This window comes from Piliocolobus tephrosceles, chromosome 5 (genome assembly GCF_002776525.5).
Source record: "Piliocolobus tephrosceles isolate RC106 chromosome 5, ASM277652v3, whole genome shotgun sequence".
Taxonomy (NCBI): Eukaryota; Metazoa; Chordata; class Mammalia; order Primates; family Cercopithecidae; genus Piliocolobus; species Piliocolobus tephrosceles.
In genome coordinates, this window is record NC_045438.1 from 52,864,210 (window position 1) to 52,886,831 (window position 22,622).

The 22,622-nt window shown below is 37.8% G+C and overlaps 1 protein-coding gene across 1 annotated transcript in view; it reads left to right on the forward strand.

The window, feature by feature from the left end:
- Positions 1-3,486: 3,486 nt before the first annotated feature.
- The window catches only part of ESR1 (estrogen receptor 1), a 395,979-nt gene continuing 376,843 nt past the window's right edge, over positions 3,487-22,622 (forward strand). The window contains exon 1 of the mRNA XM_023206137.1: positions 3,487-3,617. The gene's annotated coding sequence lies outside the window, so the exon portion shown is untranslated. The remainder of the gene's footprint in view (positions 3,618-22,622) is intronic.

A 22,622-nucleotide genomic window follows, 5' to 3' on the forward strand; every position in this document is an offset into this window, starting at 1 on the left:
AGTATAAGCACAACCAAACCCATGGGCATCTGTGCTGGGAATAAAAGACAGACGTGTTTTCATTGCATTGATTTAGGACTCTGGTTGGAAAGGAAAACTGTGATCTCTCCTGCAGTTGCCTAAAATGCTTTATAGTTATGGGAATGGAAAAGCTAAACTCTGTGATTTGTGGGTAGAGGGAAGGAGGGCGAGTGTCCTTTCTGATTTCCTCTTTTTCCTTCTCTTCCAAGGGGAAATAAAAGGCTAGGGCAACAATTTAAAAAGAAAAGGCAAGGAGCTACTAGGGGTAGAGTTGGGAGGGAAAAAGGCCAAACCCATTAAACAATTTCACTTCAGTTACAGTAAATCTCAAATGATGATGCTACACTCCTGAGAATGTTCCATGGTGGAAATGCCTGGGCTTTGAATTTTGAGCAGGGAAGTACCAGGAGAGGGTGACATGATAACATTCAACAGGAAGAACACTGCTCTCGTCTGTTTGACGGTCCTATTCCTCCAGATCACTCAGTCTTCACAAATCAAGCACATAGCTCCTTCACATGTCATTTGTGAAGAGAAAGACGCCTAGGAAAATGTTTTCTAGGAAAGGGAAAAAAGCAGAAAGAAAAGGTCTCCTGCTTGCTACAGCATTCGTGTTGCACAAGCAGTATTAATGTAGTGGAGTATTAATCACTTAGAAGAGTTCACGTATTATTCCTATCTGGGCTCTGCAGGGTCCTTTCTTCACTTCTTTCTTGCCATTTGGATTCTGTCCATTTTGCTCCTCCCTCTGCACTTGGAATGGAAGTGAAATTTGTTGTGCCAATTCTCTACTTGTTAGAAGCCATGGTAATGTTTAGTAGGGGAAAAGATTTGTGCTGTTACATAGAAGGAGGTTTTGGGATTATTTAAGGCTTTACTTTGTTGATGGGATTCCTAGAATCTACTACCACTGGGTACACTAGACAAGTTTGTAGATTTACAAAAGTGTGGAAAGCATGGATTGCACTTGATTTCTTTATCCAGCTCTTTGGTTCTAAATTTATTGCCAATTTTATTTATCAAACCTATTCTCAGTGGAGCAGTATTTTCTGTGGTCACAAGGAAACATCTGTGAGCTTAAACCTTAGAGGCAGATAGCCAGTTAGAACATTTGGCATATGAAGCTTAGATAGCAGAAGAGAAAAATTAATCAAGGCAACCCTCAAAAATATTGAGAAGGTAACTAAGAAAAATTTCTTATCACTGACAGACTGCAGTATTGAGTTCGTGTTAATTAGGAAATGTCAGAATACATAATGAATCAATGAGGAGTGTCATATTATGGCAAGTTTCAATGTTGGTGTCAATCTCGACTGCCAGGATTTATGGTAGATTATATAATGGAATCCTGAGTTCTGAGAGATCAAAGGAAAATGCTGGCTCTTTCTTCATCCATTCTCTTAGGTCAGGCCTACCCAGCAAGAAGCCAAGTTGAGAATTGAGCAATTATCTGAAGTGGGCAGTGGAGATGGCCAAACCAGATAATATATAACCAGAAAGTCACCATGGAGGGAAAATGTGGACTGAAAATAGGATAAGGGGTGGAGGTAGAATGTCAAGCCATTTGGTCAGTGTCCACAGTCCAGATTTACTGAATAACAGCCAATTCCTTACTTCATGTGGTTATTTAGAGCAAGACTAAAAGACTAGAGTGAAAAAAAAAAAAAAAGAGTTCATTACTAAGGTTATTGCATGTTTGTGCAAAATTTCTTCAAATCTCTATTATTATCTGTTACATGTCTAATTCTGAGTACTTCCAGGGATTGCATTTCATTACTTTAGATTAGTGGGTTGAAGTGGTGGAGGAAGCCCATATAATCTGACTTACATGGAGAAAACAGGTCTTTTTTATAGTTTAGTTCAGTGTTATATTTAATTAGCCTTCTTTTCCCTCCATAACGCATGCTTATGAATTTCCCTCTTAAAATTCTGAGCCTCTGACCTTTATCATTTCCTCATGGAGCAATTTCTGTTATCTCCTTAACTTTAGTGGAACGTAGCAATGAAATATACAAGTACCCTAGAATAGAACTTGTGTGAATTTTGGTTTTCTAAAAACTCAACTACCAAAGTCTCAGGACTAGTGTGGTACTTTTTTCTTCTATTTGATATGGAAATCATAAACTACCTACTCTGGGCAGACGTTTCCCACTCCTAAAACATAGCTATCTGTCCACTGGCCCCTGTAAATCTGTCGGAGTGCACCTGCTAATTCTGAAGCCTCCCTAATACAATGTTAAACTTTCCTTTTTTTTTTTTTTTTGAGAAAAAAATTGTAAATTAGGGTCACTGTTGCTTGGAATTAGGAAAAAAAACAAAAACAAAAACCCAGGCATACTAGTATTTCAGATGGAAAAACAAAGCTAAGAATTTAACAAGTTCCCCCCCCACTCTATCATGTCTTGTACGTTTAAAGCTGTTATACAACATTTTAAAAAGAAACCAAAAAAACCCAGGGCCTTTTTCCAATAGCTTAGCTGATGACCCACAATAAAAACATGCCCCATGGAATATTCTTAAAGCACCCCAAGGGAGTCTACTGAAATAATTTACAATAAAGGAAAAATTCAGAAGAATTTTACATACAAGTAAAAATTAAGAACGTTGTTTTATAAGCAATAGGGAAAAGCTGTATTAAGTTGCATTGCTCAATTTCTCACTTGCTCTGTGCAGTGACTACTTTTTTGACCATGTAACAACGTCTGAATCTTCGTGGTAAAATCATACCTACCACAGCCACAGCAGGTTTTGTTCTGGTGCTGCACATGTGATTTGAGATAATGTGGGTTGGGAGTTTTTTTTTTGTTTTTGTTTTTGTTTTTAATTTCTAAAGGCAAAATGGATCTATAGAAATGGAAGTCATCTGTAATTCCAGCACTTTGAGAGGCTGAGGCGGGTGGATCACCTGAAGTCAGGAGTTCGAGACCAACCCTGCCAACATGGTGAAACTCTGTCTCTACTAAAAAGACAAAAAATCATCTGGCAGGCGTGGTGGTGTGCACCTGTAGTCCCAGGTACTTGGGAGGCTGGGGCAGAAGAATTGCTTGAACCCAGGAGGCGGAGGTTGCAGTGAGCCGAAACTGCACCACTGCCTTGCACTCCAGTCTAGGTAGCAAGAGTGAAACTAAGTCTCAAAAAAAAAAAAAAAGAAGAAATGGAAGTCATCCCATGGGCCTGAGTTGGTGTAGTGGATTATGGCCTGTACATAAACGAAGAAATGCTTGCCAGTGGCATCAACGGTAACTAGCTTAAGCCCTACTCAGCTCTGTAAAATAATGTAATCAAGGAATTTGATCTGAACAGGTAAGCCAAACATTGATTCTTCAGTGCCTATTGATAAGTGAGACTACTTTTCTTTTTCACAGCCTCATTTCACTTAAGTGGGGAATCAAACTAGCTTTAATTAAGGAAATCTGTAGAAATCATTCACATCTCCCTTTCCTTCTCTGTTAAAAAAAACAAAAGGAAGAAGAAAACTAGGAAGGAGTAAGCGCAAAGATCTCTTCACATTCTCCGGAACTGCAATAGCAAATAGCAGCATGGCGCTTCTTGAAAAAGGATGTAGATTTTAATCTGAACTTTGAACCATCATTGAGGTATGTGTGAACATACTAGTTTCCTCTTTCTCTCTCCCGACTTTGTCCATGAATTCATAAGATCTAATTTGGTCATCAGTTTGGAGAACAAGTTTTCATTTAATTTCTTTCATGATCAAGTATGTATTGTCAGGTGCTTAGCAGTACACCTACTATCTGATGTGCACTCTACGTGTGTTGCTTAGGTTGAAATTAAGGATACAATCTATGCACTACCACCATTTAAAAAAATCCCCGATGCCTACTGTGTGGGTGAGGTTTCTTTGCGTATTATCAGAGAGGTTAACCAATTTATTTACATACTCCGTAGTCCACTCTAAGTGCGGAAAACCCAAGTTTTTTTTTAAGAAAGAGTTTTTATTTAATTCTTTTTCCCTCAGAGCTTTACCATAGTTTCCAGCAAGTGAAAACATTTCTTGATTTGAATTTCACAACCTCCTTCTTCTCTTGCCAGTTGTATGGTGCTAATAGGAAGCATAATGTGAGTGTGCATTTACTTTAACCCTAAAATAGGAGAACATCTTCAGAATATAGACTTTATATATTCAGTGACCTACCTGAAAATAGAGACATAATTCTAACTTTCTCAATCATTAAGAAACATTTCTATTGAATTTAGTTATTCAAAGCAACATGTAGCAGTTTCACAAGGGAAAAGAAAAGCCTTACCACTTGTATTTGTGGTCACCAAGTAATTACATTATTTTTTATTTAAAATTAAGATAAAATAACTTACTGTGAAGTCCATTTCTCATTTCCTCCATAGAACATTTTAAAACTAGTTCACAAACCTCTTGAAAAGTCACGCCTCTATTACAATGAAAGTGCAAATTGTCACCATTGCCTAGAAGTCAACTTGAGAGGCTGTGTATCTATGTAGCATTTTGCAAATCCAGTAGCAGCCATGTGATATGAAATATTAAATGCACCCCTGATTTGGGAATGCTATCCTAGCCTTCAAAATGTTCAAAAGCACAGGAAGTCTGGACTTTTAAAAATATAACCTGCCCAAATTGCAAGGGAGGGGTTGGGTGTAGGACCTAGGTCTGTCTGCCAATCAGCTTGAGATGCCAGTGGACTAAACCTGACTTCACTAAAAACCAGACAGCCAAATATTACTCAGTGTGGTAATTTCCTAATTGTAGAACTGGCCTGTTTGGTGAAGTATTTCAGGAAAATTTTTAACTGGAATACTTCAGTTAAAAGTATTCTACCCTACTGCATAGGAAATGAAGGTTTCTAGGCAAAGACTTTACTTAGTGACTAACCAAAAATGGTAAACAAAGTAACCAGTTCCAGGCTTAGCTACTGTCCTCAAAAGTGCCGCATGACTGGTCAGGCCAGTCTTCTGAGGCTAGAGGTGCATGTGGAACCCCCAGAGCCTTGTCTGCAAGGGCATGGCTGACTGCAGGCTGTTTAGAAGCACCCTGCCCTGCGAAACTCCTCTGGCTTAGGAATTTTAAACAGTTCTAGTTCTAATCTCTCTGCTCAGTCTGAGCAGCTGTCAATGAGCTCTGCTGTGAATCATGGAAATGTTCATGGGTGAGCTGCTCTAGCTTCTTACTTCCAAGTAGAAGGTGCCTTGTAACTCTTTGTCAGCTTGATGCAGTGAGTTTGATTCATCTTTTGGGCAGCAGGGAGAGATAGTGAAGAAGGAGGGGAAAACAAGATTTTAATATATAAATGAGTCTTCCATCTAGCTGAGGTTGAACAAAGTAGGAGAACCAGTGCAAGTCACTGGGGGTATGGATCTCATACCATTTTCAGCATGCACCTCCCTTTCTCTCTTTTTGTTTCTATACATGTCAGTCCCTGAGTAGTCTTGCATTGCTTTTCCCACTTTAAAGTCTTAGATTCAAAACCGATGATTCCAGAAGGGTCTAAGGTGCTGTTGCTGAGACTTTGAAAGAGAGCTGAAACAAACTGTTTGGATTCTAGATGCCATTGTGCATCTGCCTGAGTAACTGTGTCACTTAGGTTGGTCACCAGAATAATTCTCCTTCATTTTTGCTGCCCTTCCAATTCATAAACAACACTGAACATCAGTGGTTCTCCCATAATCAAATATATTTGGCTCTATTAATATTAAAATTTGGTCTTGAGTAGAAAGATTCTAAGGGCTAAAAAATAAAAGATGTAAAATGTATGTTGATAGGTTAGTGTAGAAGCCACACATGGGGTTTTCTCCACTCCCACTCTTTCATTTTTTTTTTTAAGATCCAACACTCAAATTACAAAAGTCTATTTTTTTTTTTTTTTTTTGAGACTGAGTCTCACTCTGTCACCCAGGGTGGAGTGCAGTGGCACAATCTCAGCTCACTGCAACCTCCGCCTTCTGGGTTCAAGCAATTGTCCTGCCTCAGCCTCCTGAGTAGCTGGGATTACAGGTGTCCACCACCATGCCAGGCTAATTTTTGTATTTTCAGTAGAGATGGAATTTCACCATGTTGACCAGGCTGCTCTTGAACTCCTGACCTCAGGTGATCCACCTGCCTCGGCCTCCCAAATTGTTGGGATTACAGGCATGAGCCAACGCCCCTGGCCACAAAAGTCAATTCTTAACTTAAAACATAAAAGTTCCATTTCTTTTATGGTCTACTTAGTCATGTCTGGAGTCAGTGAGCTCAGTCAAGTGGTTTGTAGAATGACAGTTGTGATACCTATTCATTTATCCACCAGATTATTTTCTGCTCTCCATGGTGCTTTATAGAAAACAGTTTATTCAGTCATTACAACAGCTCTAGGAGTGGGTTTCATTAAACCCACTTTCTAGGAAAGCGAACCAAGGCTTAGAAAAATCAAATAATTTGCTAAAGGCTACCCAGCTGGTAATGATATGACAGGAATTGAACTTAGGACAATAACTCAAGATCTTGGTCCCTGTAAATATGGGTTTCCAGGTTATGTATGCAGGCAGAGGGCTTAGATCTTGAAGGAAATACAGAAGCAGTATAAAAAGGAAGGATCTCTTCCCATAGGAAGCTTGTCATCCATTGGATGAGGAACTCAGATTTCCACTGTGAAATGATATTTGTATCCTCATTGTGTGAGAGACATGGGGACTCTGATCATCATAAAAGCACATTTTTCCTGCCTATAAATGATGCTTAATAGAGCTGACAGATTATATGTATCTGGAGCACTTTTACTTAGCAGAAAGACAACAGGCTAGGATTAGCTGACTAGTAATTTTATTTATCAAGCTCAATTCCCATGCTGACTTCTCTTCCACTAGTGAAAATGTGTCATCAGATTTGGTACCAAACTGGAGAGGTGAAAGGATCCTTTGACCAGTATAATAGCCATGCCATCAGTTTTGCTTTCCTAATTAAGTTTGATATGGATTAATGATCTACATCATTATTTTGGGGGTTTCTAAACACATATGAACTAAAGACGGAAAAGATGATGGAAAAGATGGAAAGAGATGACTTATGTACAAAGGCTTGCAGAGAGAAGGATAAGCCAAAAAATTGGTAAATCACACATGAATAATCAAGAACTGACTACAATATAATAATATGTGTTCATTTCCACTAATGAATAAGCTGCCATTATGTCTCCTCATTCTCTATTTGGGACAAATTACTTCTCTGCTGTATTTCCATTCTTACAGGTACCTATCTGCTGTGATTTTTCTCAGTTTTGACTTTATCTTGTTGCTTTAATCTTGTCTCTAAGTAAATTGCAACCCAGTAAATATATTCCAGTATTATTTATTGTAATTCCTGCCTTTATGTCAGGTGGCAAAAGGAAGGGACTTGTTTTATTAATTTATCAGTCTGGGTGTGTGCTAAGAGGAGCTTTAGTACATGCTTTGATTATGGTAGATTGGGTCTAAAAGATTCAGCTGGTTTCTTCCATTTATTTTGGTCTGTCTACATAAGAAGGTCACATAGCTGATTATAGCAGTTTTCTGTGTGTCATATTGTTGGCCTGACACATAATATCAAATAAGAGGTACCAGAATTTTCTGTGCAGTCTGAAGCTGTGTGTGTACAACAAGTGAAAAATCTTAATTATTTGGACTTTTGGGTTCCATGATGCCAGAGAAAGCCAGACACCAGGAGCTGGAATCAGCTAAGACCTAAGACCCTGCATGCACATATAGGTGTTTGCATTTTCTTCCTATTGCAACATTCAGCCATTGCTTTGGCAACTATTTCAATAATATATTACTGCTCATCAAAGTGGAAATAATGTTCTGTTACTAGTTGAGTATTGAAAAGCTCTTCATAGTTTTGTGATTTTGACTCAGCTCCAACATGAAGGACCCATTTCTTCAACTTACTTTGGCAACAGGAGAGACTGACTAATTAATGTGCTTGAAAGTGATCCACTGCTGTTTCTGTTTGTCTTTCTTCAATCCTACTGGGCCATGGGAAGAAGAGGTAGCAGGCATTCTTGTTTGCCTCAACCAGGAAGCACAAGGCCATCCCAGGGCGGGGCAGGAGGGAGGTGGGAGGGAAGAAGCATGCTCCACGGGCCGTTGTTTACCTTGTTGGCCAGTCAGGTCCTTTCAGGGTAGGTTTCCTGGGATAAGAGCAAAGCTTATTGGTTTTCCTTGCCGTGCCATGAGAGCACACTAGGTCACCCCAGCAGCCTTGCTTGCCTTCCCACAGCCTGCCCTTGCCAGGGGTTTCAGCTGATACCCTTTCCACTCAGGAGGAGAAACCAGAGAAAACATGGAAGAAGTGTTTCCAGTGTTAAGACTTTAGACCAAACTATAGAAATCTCTTCTACCTGGAAACCTGAAGAAATCAATCATGACTGCTATTCAGTAGAGGTAAAATTAAAAAAACAGCTCTACTGGTTTGGAGTCATAGGAAGGCTTTCTGTGTAGCCTCTCTGAGAGCTGCCTACTGGAAGGATTTGTCCTCAAAACGTGAGGGTTTGTGGTGTTCCAGGGTTTATATGATACTGGCAGGATACTTTGCTAATCTAGAGGGCTGTGCTTCGACCTTTATCCAAGGGATGTAAGCTGCGTGTTGAGGTTACTGAGCATCTAGCACAAAGCTCTAATGTTGAAGGAGCACTGGAGGCAGGCTGTCTATGCCTCTGAACATGTAGAATTGACTAGAAATGCCAACGTTCATTTCAAAATGAAATCATTAGCTTTCTTATGCTTCCATTTAAAAATGATTATTGCATTTTGCATACTATTGAATGCATATTAATTTCAGCAAGTTTAGAAAAGAGATAAGCATTAAGACATACATAAAAATCACTTATTCTCATCAGCTATAGATAATCACTAACAATATTTTAGTACATTTTCTTTTCATCTTTTTGTTAGCAATATGTATGTGTATAGGTATACATACTTAAGTGAGTATATATGAAAATTAAAAAACAGAAAATATTCCCACAATATAATTAATAAAAATCCAAGATACTACACAATTTCCATTTGTAATATCTAGTGTATATATGTACATTATATGTATACATAAAATATATGCATAAAATAGATACACACAGGTATTTATTTTGCAAATTGAAATGTTGTTGTATGTTGTAGATTTTATTTAACATTAGAATTTATTTACACTACTTAGGTGTTTTAACAAGGATTGTGGTCCACATCTGTTTATTTCCTTAAGAGTAATTCCAAAAAGTGGAAATAGAATGTCAAGGGGCAAAGTTCTTTATAAAGTCCTTAAGGAGTATTGCCAGATGTTTCTTTTTTACTTCCTTTTAAAACATGATTATATTGTAGAAGTTCTATTTAAAAATTCCAAGCAAAAATTTTCAAAATCACATCTAGAAATCAAATCATGATTTTATTTGGCTATGCCCCTTGTAGTCCTTGTCTATGAACTTATTCTATTATTAAATATAATAGGTACTTTCCATTAATTTAACAGATAGAATTTTATTTTTTACATTTTCTCTTGCTATTGTGCAATGCATATTTTCTATTATGTTCCAGAGATTTTGGGGGTTTTTTTCCTCCCTTTTTCCTTTCTCTTTTCTTGTTCTGTACCCCTTCAGAGAAACCAACAAATACAGGTTGATGTGTATCCTCTACTCTTTGCTCCATGCTCACTCAATTCAATATTTACACATGCACTGATTTTCAGGGCAATGGTCCCTCTTTATCATAAATGGTGGGATAAGGTTATATACATAATATATACGTGTGTATATATTACTCTGTATCTTGGTTTTCTCACTTTGCAATATATCTTAAAGATTCTGATAAATCTTATAGCTCTATCTCATTCTTTTCAGTAGTTGCATGCAGCATGAATTTGCTATAATTTATTCAAGTAATCTGCTTTCAACTGATACTCTGTTGTGAAAAGTTTTCAACATATAAAAAAGTGCTGTCATTACAAATATTCTTAGATACATATTCTTAGTAATTGGGGGTTTTATTTTTATGGTGTTTAAGTCCCAGGAGTAGAATTGCTGGTTTAAAAGGCATGTGTATCTTTACATTTTTATGGTTTTTTCATATTATTTTCTAAAAATAATATAGCAAATCACAGTCCCACTAGTGATGTTTGAGAGCATCATTTTCCTCACTAGCACTCCTATTTCCCTGCTTTCTAATCTTTGCTGATCTAATGAGTAAGCATTGTTAATTTTATTTTCATTTTCTTGACTTCTAATGAGCTTAAGTATCTTTTCACATTATTGTTGTTCCTTTGGATTTTCTTATCTGTCAATTACCAATGGATATCCTTGACCTATTTCTCCCTTATATAGTTGCTTTTCTCTTATTAAAAATTTGTAAAAGTTCTTTGAATATTATAGATTTTAAATCTTGGCAGATAAAGTTGTATGTATTTACTGTGTATAATATGATGTTTTGAGATATATATATCTCAATATATCATATCGATGTATATATACACACACATTGTGGAATGGCTAAATATAGCTAATTAACATATGCATTACCTCATGAAGTTATCATTTTTGTGGTGAGAACACTTAAAACCGCTCAGCATTTTTCAAGAATATAATATATTGTTATTAACTATAGTCACCATGTTGTACAATGGATCCTTACACTTACTCTTCCTATTTAACTGAAGTTTTGCGTCCTTTGACCAATGTCTTTCCAACCCTTGCCTCCCACCCCTCTGCCCCCCACTGCCCCAGCCCCGGTAACCACCATTCTGCTCTCTACATCTATGAGGTCAACTTTTTTAGATTCTACATGTAAGTGAGATCATTTGGTATTTGTCTTTCTGTGCCTGGCTTATTTCGCTTAATATAATGTGCTCCAGGTTCATCCATGTTGTTGCAAATGACAATATTTTTCTCTATTTTTAAGGCTGAATGGTATTCCACTGTGAACATATACCATGTTTTCTTTATCCATTCATCTGTTGATGGATACTTAGATTGATTCTGCTTCTTAACTATTATGCCTAATGCTATAATAAATATGGGAGTACAGATATGGCTTTGACATACTGAATACATTCCCTTTGGGCATATACCCAGTAGTGGGACTGCTGAATCATTCGGTAATTGTATGATTACTCCATACTGTTTTCCATAGCGGTTGTACTAACATACCTTCCCATACCTTCCCACATACCTTCCCACACCAACAGTGTGCAAAGGTTCTCTTTACTCCCCATCCTTGCCAACACTTTTAATCTTTTGTCATTTTCATAACAGCCATTCTAACGGGTGTGAGATATTTCATTGTGGTTTTAATTTCCATTTTCTGATGATTATAGTGATGCTGAGCATTTTTTCTATAGTGTTTTGTTTTGTTTTTTTTTTGGTCAGTGAATTGCTAAATCTTACCCCATCAATAATTTCTCCTTTGATTTTACTTTTGTAATTTTCTGCTACAAAATTAAAAAATAATTCTATGAAATAAATTACTTTCTTCCTATATGTATTCTGAATTTTTCTTCCTATACGTATTCTGAATTTCCTATCTTACTTCAAAAGGTCTTCCCACCTCCTCTTTTCTAAAATTTTCTTCTAAAAATTTCTATTTTTTATTTTATTATTTTTAACATTTAGTGTTTTTTACATCTGGAATTTTTAAATATAAAAGTGGAAGGCTCAACTGCATCTCTTTTTATATAAAGAAACAATTGTTTGAACATCACATGTTAAATAATCTTTTCTCCAATAAATTAAATTACATTAGCATCAGTTTTAAAAATTCTTTTCTCTAATCCACTAATCTATTTATTTGTTGCCAGGCCTGAGACATATTGCTTTGATTATAATAGCTGTATAGTCTATATTAACATTTGGCAAGTTTGATGCTCCCTACTCATTAATATTATTTATAATATTGACCTGGTTTTCCTCTTTTTTTTTCAGTCCAAATAGGATTTAATCAGAAGCAAGATATGTGGATTACGTTTTAAAAATACTGATCAAAATAAAGATGCTCTAACCATATAAATGGCAGGTGAAATAGACTTTAAAGTAAAAAATGTTTATCATACAATATATCAGAAAAATGTAACAAACCTGAACCCACAACCATCAGCAACATAGCTCCAAAATATTAGCTCGAACCATATGAAATTGCCAAGAGTTGACCACTTTTTGACCACAAAAGCAAAAATTTCTATAAAGAAAAGGTCAATAAAATTATGGTAAATTGAATTTTTAAAAAACTTATTACACTTTGAGTTCTGTAATACATGTGCAGAACGTTCAGGTTTGTTACAGTATAGGTATAAACATGCCAGGGTGGTTTGCTGCACCCATCAACCCGTCATCTATATTAGGTATTTCTCGTAATGCTATCCCTCCCCTAGCTCCCCACCCCCTGACAGGCCGTGGTGTGTGATGTTCCCCTCCCCGTGTCCATATGTTCTCATTGTTCAACTCCCACTTACGAGTGTGGTGTTTAGTTTGATGTTCCTGTGTTAGTTTGCTGAGAATGATGGTTTCCAGCTGCATCCATGTCCCTACAAAGGACATGAACTCATCATTTTTTATGGCTGCATAGTATTCCATGGTGTATATGTGCCATATTTTCTTTATCCAGTCTGTCATTGACGGACATTTGGGTTGGTTCCAAGTCTTTGCTATTGTGAATAGTGCTGCAATAAACATACATGTGCATGTGTCTTTATAGTAGAATGATTTACAATCTTTTGGGTATATACCCACTAATGGGATTGCTGGGTCAAATGGTATTTCTAGTTCTAGATCGTTGAGGAATCGCCACACTGTCTTCCACAATGGTTGAACTAATTTACACTCCCACCAACAGTGTAAAAGCATTCCTATTTCTCCACATCCTCCCCAGCATCTGTTGTTTCCCGACTTTTTAATGATCACCATTCTAACTGGCATGAGATGGTATCTATTTGTGGTTTTGATTTGCATTTCTCTAATGACCAGTGATGATGAGCTTTTTTTCATATGTTTGTTGGCCTCACAAATGCCTTCCTTTGAGAAGTGTCTGTTCATATCCTTCACCCACTTTTTGATGGGGTTTTTTTTTGTTTTCTTGTAAATTTGTTTAAGTTCCTTGTAGATTCTGGATATTAGCCCTTTGTCAGATGGACAGGTTACAAAAATTTTCTCCCATTCTGTAGGTTGCCTGTTCATGCTGATGATAGTTTATTTTACTGTGCAGGAGCTCTTTAGTTTAATTAGATCCCATTTGTCAATTTTGCCTTTTGTTGGCGTTGCTTTTGATGTTTTAGTCATTAAGTCTTTGTCCTTGCCTGTGTCCTAAATGGTATTGCCTTGGTTTTCTTCTAGGGTTTTTATGGTTTTGGTTCTTACATTTAAGTTTTTAATCTTGAGTTAAGTTTTGTATAAGGTGTAAGGAAGGGATCCAGTTTCAGTTTTCTGCATATAGTTAGCCAGTTTTCCCAACACCATTTATTAAATAGGGAATCCTTTCCCCATTGCTTGTTTTTGTCAGATTTGCCAAAGATCAGATGGTTGTAATGTGTGGCGTTATTTCTGAGGCCTCTGTTCTGTTCCATTGGTCTATATATCTGTTTTGGTACCAGTACTATGCTGTTTTTGTTACTGTAGTCTTGTAGTATAATTTGAAGTTAGGTAGCATGATCCTTCCAGCTTTCTTTTTGCTTAGGATTTTCTTGGCTATATGGGCTCTTTTTTGGTTCCATGTGAAATTTGGTTCTTCTTGGTTCCATATGAAATTTAAAGTAGTTTTTTCTAATTCTGTGAAGAAAGTCAGTGGTAGCTTGATGGGGATAGCATTGAATCTATTAATTACTTTGGGTAGTATGGCCATTTTCACAATACTGATTCTTCCTATCCAAGATAATGGAATGTTTTTCCATTTCTTTGTGTCTTCTCTTATTTCCTTGAGCAGTGGTTTTTTTTTTTTTTTTTTTTTTTTTTTTTTTTTTTTTTTTTTTTTTTGAGACAGAGTCTCGCTCTGTTGCCCGGGCTAGAGCGCAGTGGCCGGATCTCAGCTCACTGCAAGCTCCGCCTCCCGGGTTTACACCATTCTCCTGCCTCAGCCTCCTGAGTAGCTGGGACTACAGGCGCCCGCCACCTCGCCCGGCTAGTTTTTTGTATTTTTTAGTAGAGACGGGGTTTCACCGTGTTAGTCAGGATGGTCTCTATCTCCTGACCTCGTGATCCACCCGTCTCGGCCTCCCAAAGTGCTGGGATTACAGGCTTGAGCCACTGCGCCCGGCCTGAGCAGTGGTTTATAGTTCTCCTTGAAAAGGTCCTTCACTTCCCTTGTAAGTTGTATTCCTACGTATTTTATTCTCTTTGTAGCAATTGTGAATGGACGTTCACTCATGATTTGGCTCTCTGTTTGTCTATTTGTTTTGTTAATCTTTTCAAAATACCAGCTCCTAGGTTCATTGATTTTTTTGAAGTTTTTGTGTGTCTGTATCTCCTTCAGTTCTTCTCTGATCTTAGTTATTTCTTATCTTCTGCTAGCTTTTGAATTTGTTTCCTCTTGCTTCTCTAGTTCTTCTAATTGTGATGTTAGAGTGTCAATTTGAGATCTTTCCTACTTTCTCTTGTGGGCATTTAGTGCTATAAATTTCCCTCTAAACACTGCCTTAGCTGTGTCCCAGAGATTTTGGTATATTGTGTCTTTGTTCTCATTAGTTTCAAATAACTTATTTATTTCTGCCTTAATTTTGTTGTTTACCCAGTAGTCATTCAGGAGAAGGTTGTTCAGTTTCCACGTAGTTGTGCGGTTTTGAGTGAGTTTCTTAATCCTGAGTTCTAATTTGATTGCAGTGTGGTCTGACAGACTGTTTATTATGATTTCTGTTCTTTTGCATTTGCTGAGGAGTGTTTTACTTCCAATTATGTGGTCAGTTTTAGAATAAGTGTGATGTGGTGCTAAGAAGAATATATATTCTGTTGATTTGGAGTGGAGAGTTCTGTAGATGTCTATTAGGTCTGCTTGGTCCAGAGGTGAGTACAAGTCCTGAATACCCTTGTTAATTTTCTGTCTCATTGATCTGTCTAATATTGACAGTGGAGTGTTAAAGTCTCCCACTATTATTGTGTGGGAGTCTAAGTCTCTTTGTACATCTCTAAGAAATTGTTTTATGAATCTGGGTGCTGCTATATTGGGTGCATATATATTTAGGATAGTTAGCTCTTCTTGTTGCATTGATTCCTTTACCATTATGTAATCCCCTTCTTTGTCTTTCTTGATCTTTGTTGGTTTAAAGTTTATTTTATCGGAGACTAGGATTGCAACCCCTGCTTTTTTTTTTTTTTGCTTTCCATTTGCTTGGTAAATCTCCCTCCATTCCTTTATTTTGAGCCTATGTGTGTCTTTGCATGTGATATGGGTCTCTTGAATACAGCACACCAATTGGTCTTGACTCTATCCAGTTTGCCAGTCTGTGTCTTTTAATTGGGGCATTTAATCCATTTACGTTTAAGATTAATATTGTTATGTGTGAATTTGATCCTGTCATTATGATGCTAGCTGGTTATTTTGCCCATTAGTTGATGCAGTTTCTTCATAGTGTTGATGGTCTTTACAATTTAGTATGTTTTTGCAGTGGCTAGTACCGGTTTTACCTTTCCATATTTAGTGCTTCTTTTAGGAGTTCTTGTAAGGCAGGCCTAGTGGTGACAAAATCTCTCAGCATTTGCTTATCTGTAGAGGATCTTATTTCTCTTTCACTTATGAAGCTTAGTTTGGCTGGATATGAAATTCTGGGTTAAAAATTCTCTTCTTTAAGAATGTTGCATATTGACTCCCACTCTCTTCTGGCTTGCAAGGTTTTTGCAGAGAGATCCGCTGTTAGTCTGATGGATTTCCCTTTGTGGGTAACACGACCTTTCTCTCTTGCTGCACTTAACATTTTTTCCTTCATTTCAACCTTGGTGTATCTGATGATTATGTGTCTTGGGGTTGCTCTTCTCAAGGAGTATCTTTGTGATGTTCTCTGTATTTCCTGAATCTGAATGTTGGCCTGTCTTGGGTTGGGGAAATTCTCCTGGATGATATCCTGAAGAGTGTTTTCCAACTTGGTTCCATTCTCTCTGTCAATTTCAGGTACATCAATCAAATGTAGGTTTGGCCTTTTCACATAGTCCTATATTTCTTGGAGGCTTTATTCATTCCTTTTCACTCTTTTTTCTCTAACCTTGTCTTCATGCTTTATTTCATTAAGTTGATCTTCAATCGCTGATATCCTTTCTTCTGATTAATTGATTCAGTTATTGATACTTGTGTATGCTTCATAAAGTTCTTGTGCTGTGTTTTTCAGTTCCATCAGGTCATTTATGTTCTTCTCTAAACTGGTTATTGTAGTTAGCAATTCCTCTATCCTTTTTTCAAGGTTCTTAGCTTTCTTGCCTTGGGTTAGAACATGCTTCTTCAGCTCAGAGGAGTTTGTTATTACTCACCTTCTGAAGCCTACTTCTGTCAACTCATCAAACTTATTCTCCATCCAGTTTTGTTCCCTTGCTGGCGAGGAGTTGTCATCCTTTGGAAGAGAAGAGGTGTTCTGGTTTTTGGAATTGTCAGTCTTTGTGCACTGGTTTTTCCTCATCTTTGTGAATTTATCTACCTTTGGTCTTTGATGTTGGTGACCTTTGGATGGGGTTTCTGTGTGGATGTCCTTTTTGTTGATGTTAATGCTATCCCTTTCTGTTTATTAGTTTTCCTTCTAACAGTCAGGCCCCTCTACCGCAGGTCTGCTGGAGTTTGCTGGAGGTCTACTCCAGACCCCGTTTGCCTGGGTATCACTAATGGAGGCTGCAAAACAGCAAAGATTGCTGCCTATTCCTTCCCCTGGAAGCTTTGTCCCAGAGGGGCACCTGCCAGATGCCAGCCAGAGCTCTCCAGTATGAGGTGGAAGGTGTCTTCCCTGCTGGAAGGTGTCTCCCAGTCAGGAGGCATGGGAGTCTGGGACCCACTTGAGCAGGTAGTCTGTCCCTTAGCAGAGCTAGAATGTTGTGCTGGGGGATCCATTGCTCTCTTCAGAGCCAGCAGGCAGGAATGTTTAAATCTGGTGAAGTTGTGCTCACAGCTGCCCCTTCCCCCAGGTGCCCTGTCCCAGGGAGATGGGAGTTTTATCTATAAGCCCCTGACTGGGACTGCTGCCTTTCTTTCAGAGATGCCCTTCCCAGTGAGCAGGAATCTAGAGAGACAGTCTGGCTACAGTGGCTTTGCTGAGTTCCAACTTCCTGGTGGCTTTGTTTACACTGTGAGGGGAAAATTGCCTACTCAAGCCTCAGTAATGGTGGACGCCCCTCCCCCCACAAAGCTTGAGCATCCCAGGTCAAGTTCAGACTGCTGTGCTGGCAACAAGAATTTCACTCTCATGGGTCTTAGCTTGCTGAGCTCTGTGGGGGTGGGATCCACTGAGCTAGACCATTTGGCTCCCTGGCTTGAGCCCCCTTTCCTGGGGAGTGAATGGTTCTGTCTCGCTGGCATTCCAGGAGCCACTGGGGTATGAAAAACAAAAAATCCTGCAGCTAGCTCAGTGTCTGACCAAATGGCTGCCCAGTTTTTGCTTGAAACCCAAGGCCTTGGAGGTGTAGGTACCCAAGGGAATCTCCTGGTTTGTGGGTTGCAAAGACCATGGGAAAAGTGTAGTATCTGGGCCAGAGTGCACCGTTCCTTAGGGCACAGTCCCTCACGGGCTTCCCTTGGTTAGGGGAGGGAGTTCCCTGATTCCTTGGGCTTCCCGGGTGAAGCGATGCCCCACCCTGCTTCGGCTCGCCCTCCGTGGGCTGCACCCGCTGTCTAACCAGTCCCAGTGAGAGGAGCTGAGTACCTCAGTTGGAAATGCAGAAATCACCTGTCTTCTGCATTGATCTCACTGGGAGCTGCAGACTGGAGCTGTTCCTATTTGGCCGTCTTGCCCCTTGGTCTGGTTTTCAACCTTCAGTCTTCCATATTTATTTTAAATGAATTTTCTTCAGCTTTATTAAAAAAGAATATAAACAAGTAAGAGTAAAGCATAGTTGGTTTATGGTTGTAATGAAGTTATATGTATGTCCTAATGATTTGACAGTTTTGTGATAGTATCTTGTAATCCAAGTACATGATATATTTCTACATTATTTAGTTCTTGTGTTAGGTTTTTCCATAGGATTAATTTTCTTCATATTGGCTTTCTTGCTATGTTTCTTTTTAGCGTAAAGCTAATCCGGGAAAAGGAATAAAACTGGAAGGAAAAAATGTCTTAAACCATTATTATTGGTTGACCCTGGTGGTAGGGTTATGAATGAAACATTTTTGCTTTTTCCACTTTTTTATATTTTCCAAATTTTCCATATTAATCATGTATGATTTTTATAATAATAAGAAATTAAATTTAAGAATTAGATAATTGAATTGAATAACTGATTGAATTAATAAAATTTAAGAATGAGTATAGGAATAATTATGTTTTGAAAAATCATATACACAAGAGTTTTAGATGGAATTCAATACTAAATTTATATGTTATACTAAATTAGTAATTCTCAAGGAGCAAAGGTGCTGGGGAGTGTGGAGGAGCTCTTTGTTGGTGTTGCACATACAATTTAAGACAACATTTTCCTTATTCCTCACCATTTTAACCATATCACCTAGCCAGCATCTAGTAGCACTCAATAGACATCTGATGAATGAATGAATAAGTGAACGAAAACATTGTGACAAAATGGTATAACACTTTGTATTTGAAAAATATACAAAAGTGTATTCAAAATATAAAATGGGAAAATAAAATTCAATTAAAAATCTTGTTTGGTGAGAATATACAAAAGATATACCTTCTTGTCTATGAATTAGTAATAAGAAATTGTCTTGAGGAAGTCAACCACATCTGGAAGGTTCTCTCTGGAGAAGGAACATAAGTGAAAAACACTGCACTAAATTATAACCAAGAGTCACAACTTACCATTTTAATGCTTCAGCACAGGCACAGAGACTAACATTTACTAAGCAAATAAGAAGTCTTGGCAAGTTAATTAAATAATGAATTATTTTTGGTGACCAAGGAGTTGGGCTTCTCATTTTGAAACCACGCATGAGATTTTTCCCTTTCCACCTTTTACTAAAATATTATATTAGTGTGAAAAACTATACAAGGACTGGGATAAAAAGAAATCACATCTGTCCTTGACAATGGGCTGAATGTAGAGGTGAAGGAGTGGTTTTACTATCTAAATGACTGAAAAATAGGTTATGGTGCCCCAGAAAATCCTTGTTGTTTGCTGACAATTAGTGATGTCTGTTTAAATCATGCAGTTTTATTAGGCCTTAAAAATATCTTTTAGTTAGTTTCAATTTCAGCAAGGGAAAAGGAGAGCAGGGCAGAGTGGAACACTGCTCAAAGTCTGGTTGGAAACCTTCAACTTTGTTCTCCCTGTTTTCAGATGAGTGCCCATTTGTGGCTGTACCTTTTCTCTTTCTCCTCTTACCATTACACTCCCCTCTTCTCTCTTATCTTAGCTGTTCTTTTCTTCCTCCACTTCTTAGGGAGTGGGAGAAACACCCTAAATCAGTTGGAGGTGGGGAAAGAAGAAAAGCACCTCAATCTTGGTAGTTCCTCATTCTTCCCTTCATCACGTCCCTTTCATCAAGCTCTGCCTTCATCTGCAATCTAGATACAATCCAATTTATAGTATCCATTCAACCAAAAAAATACTGAGCTTTTACTATGTCAAAGTAGTGTTCTGGATACTCAGCTCCATCAGCAAACAACCTAGACCAACATCTTGCCATTGTTTACATCTTGTGGTGTAGAGTTTACACCTTGTGGTCTAGAATTTACATCTTGTGGTGGAGGCAGGCAGATGATTAACAATAAACTTAAGTAGGTCTAGGTGTCAAAAGGTCGTAAATGCTACAGGAAAGAGCAAAGGTCGAGCCAGGCAAGGCAGATTGGCTGTGTGGGTGTGGAGGAAGGGTACAAGAATACTGTCAAGATAAGCCTTCCTGAGAACATTTGAGCCAGGACATGAAGGACACGAGGAAGTGAGACAGTCGCTATCTAGGGAAGGAATTTCCAGGCAGAAGAAAGAGCCAGTGCTAAGCCTTAAGGTGGGAGCATTTCTGAGAGAATGGAGAATCACTGGAGTCCGTTGTGCTTGGAGCCCAGCAAGGGAGAAAAGATTGGAGGACTCAGGAGGTGCTGGGGGGCAGGTGAACTGCTTTTTGATTGGGGAGTTCAAAGGGTAATGCTTTGGATGAATGTAACTGAAAACTTTCTCAGAAGTGTTTTCATACTATCTCTACAATTCACTTTCATGTGAAAACTTAATTGGTGAGCAGATTAATATGGTGATCTTCCCTTAGATCACTAGGAAAATTTTGTTTTATGAACTTTTCTTCCCTTTTCATTAACTAGTAGAGAAAAGAGTTGTAAAGGAGCCACAGAAAATTATAGTAGGTTTCTCCCTACTACTGAGCTACTTAGGTAGGAAGATGCTCACAATAGCAACTGAGTATATTATGTATTTCCCTTTAATATTTTAAAGGGCAGGAATATTTGACTTAGGATACTAGTCTATTTAGAAACATGATTCAACTAGCTACATGACTAAACTAGCAGCTTTCAGACAGAATGCAAGGTCAAAACTGAGTGCTTGATAATAATAAAAGGCAGAGTATTACGAAATTTTATGATTTGGGTAATCCATTGGCTCATTTTTTTTTTGTCAGCCTAAAGTTACAAGATGATAAATTAAGTTGCTAATTTTCTATATCTACCATTTACTTTTCTTTTATCATGTGTCTGGCAATATGCTGAGTGTTCTACCTCTGGCATTTTATTCAAACTGTGCAATCTGCCTGCTGAAACAAGTATCATTAACTTCATTTCCTAAGGTAAGAAAATTGAGGCCCAGAGAGGTTAAATAAGTTTAGGATCATCTGCATAGCCGGTAAGTACTATACTTTAATATTCCCTCTTTTGCCTTCATGCTTTGCTGTCACTCTATGTTTAAATGAGCAAAGAGACTTATGTTTCAACAGGTATATAACAAGTAGTATTTTCTAAATGAATTCCACAAGATGCTCCATTGCAAAAGTTCAAATAAGTTTAGAAAACTGCTGCAAATTTTGTGCTTCTTAAGAGATTTACAGTGCAGATTAGCACATTAAAGCCTTTGGGAAGCTTGTATTAGAAAAACCTTTATTAACTTATTTACCCCAATTTTTTCCAAGCTTTTTGATCATGCAACTCTTTAAATAACAACTAGTATAATTGCTTTTATAGTATTCTTTGGGATACACTTGGAGAAGTGTTATATGAAAAGACATAATTGAATACATTTAAATATAGGAAGAATTCTTTAATAAATTTTTGGAATAAAACACCAATTTTGTGTTTAGGCTGTTTAACATACATTTGAGCCAAGACATGAAGGACGTGAGGACATAATTTACTTTTGTCCTTGTAAGGACATAATGCACTTTTAGTGGTTTGCATTCTTTGTTTTCTTTTGAATTTCATGTTACTTTATAAAGGTAATTATTTAATCAATGAAACCATTTATTAAGTGTCAGACACTATGGTAGGTGCTGGTAATCTAAAGAGAACATGTAAACATCAATGCAACGTATCTCCTAGTATGGGCTTACAGTATAGTGAGAGACACAAACAAATAATTTATAGGATTGAAATAAGTCTTACATTTGCCACATAAATAAAGTACTATGGAAACAAAGGCACAAGAACTTAACTCTGTCCAAGGAAGTCTTTCAGGAGGAGGTGATATTGGAGCTGAATTTTAAAGGATTCATAGATGTTTATTTGAAGGACTAACGCAACATGTTGGAGGTGAGTCTTCAGGAAAAAGGCAACAAGAACCATTTGGGTAACAAGATAGGACTTGGCAAGTTTGGGGCGTTGTAAGTGGTTCGTTACGGCTGGAATCCAGGGCTCTCTGGAGAGACTGGGAGTACACAGATCACTCAAGGGTTTGGAATGACCTGTCAGGCTACCAAGACAAAAATAACAAAAATCAGATGTGGGTTTAGAAAGAGCATTTTGGCTGTGATACAGAACATGATGGATAATTGATGGAGCGAGATTCCTGGGGAGATAGAAGAGATAGGGCCATGTAAGTACTTCTGCTGGTATTTTAAAATTAGAAAAAGAAATTTTTGGTAGCAAAAGCAGAACAGACCCACCAACTCTTTGCAAATCATGGGACTAGAATGTTTGGAAAGGAAGATACTAAAGATTTTCATTCATCTGTTTATCACCTATGTTGAGTGTCCTCTTGGGCCTAGGCAGCATGCCCAAAGCTGGGAGAATAAGATACTGTAAGAGATGCTGGAAAGATCCCCACCTCTCCTTTCCAGAAATTCAGTATATCAGACAAATTGATTTACAGTTGCAACCATGGGCTTTTGGCATAGCCATTCAACAAGATTTCATTCTTTTTCAAAAGCAATTCATTTGTCCACCAAATATTTGTTAAACAAATGTACATTGCATTGTAGTGGTTCCTCAGGGAGCTGGATGTACCTGCCAATTTGTTTCATTTTATTTGAAGCAAGTCCACAGACAAGTAAACTAGTCAAGTGATACCAGGCAAAGTGTGATTTGCTTTCCAACAGATGGTGACAGATTAATTTCC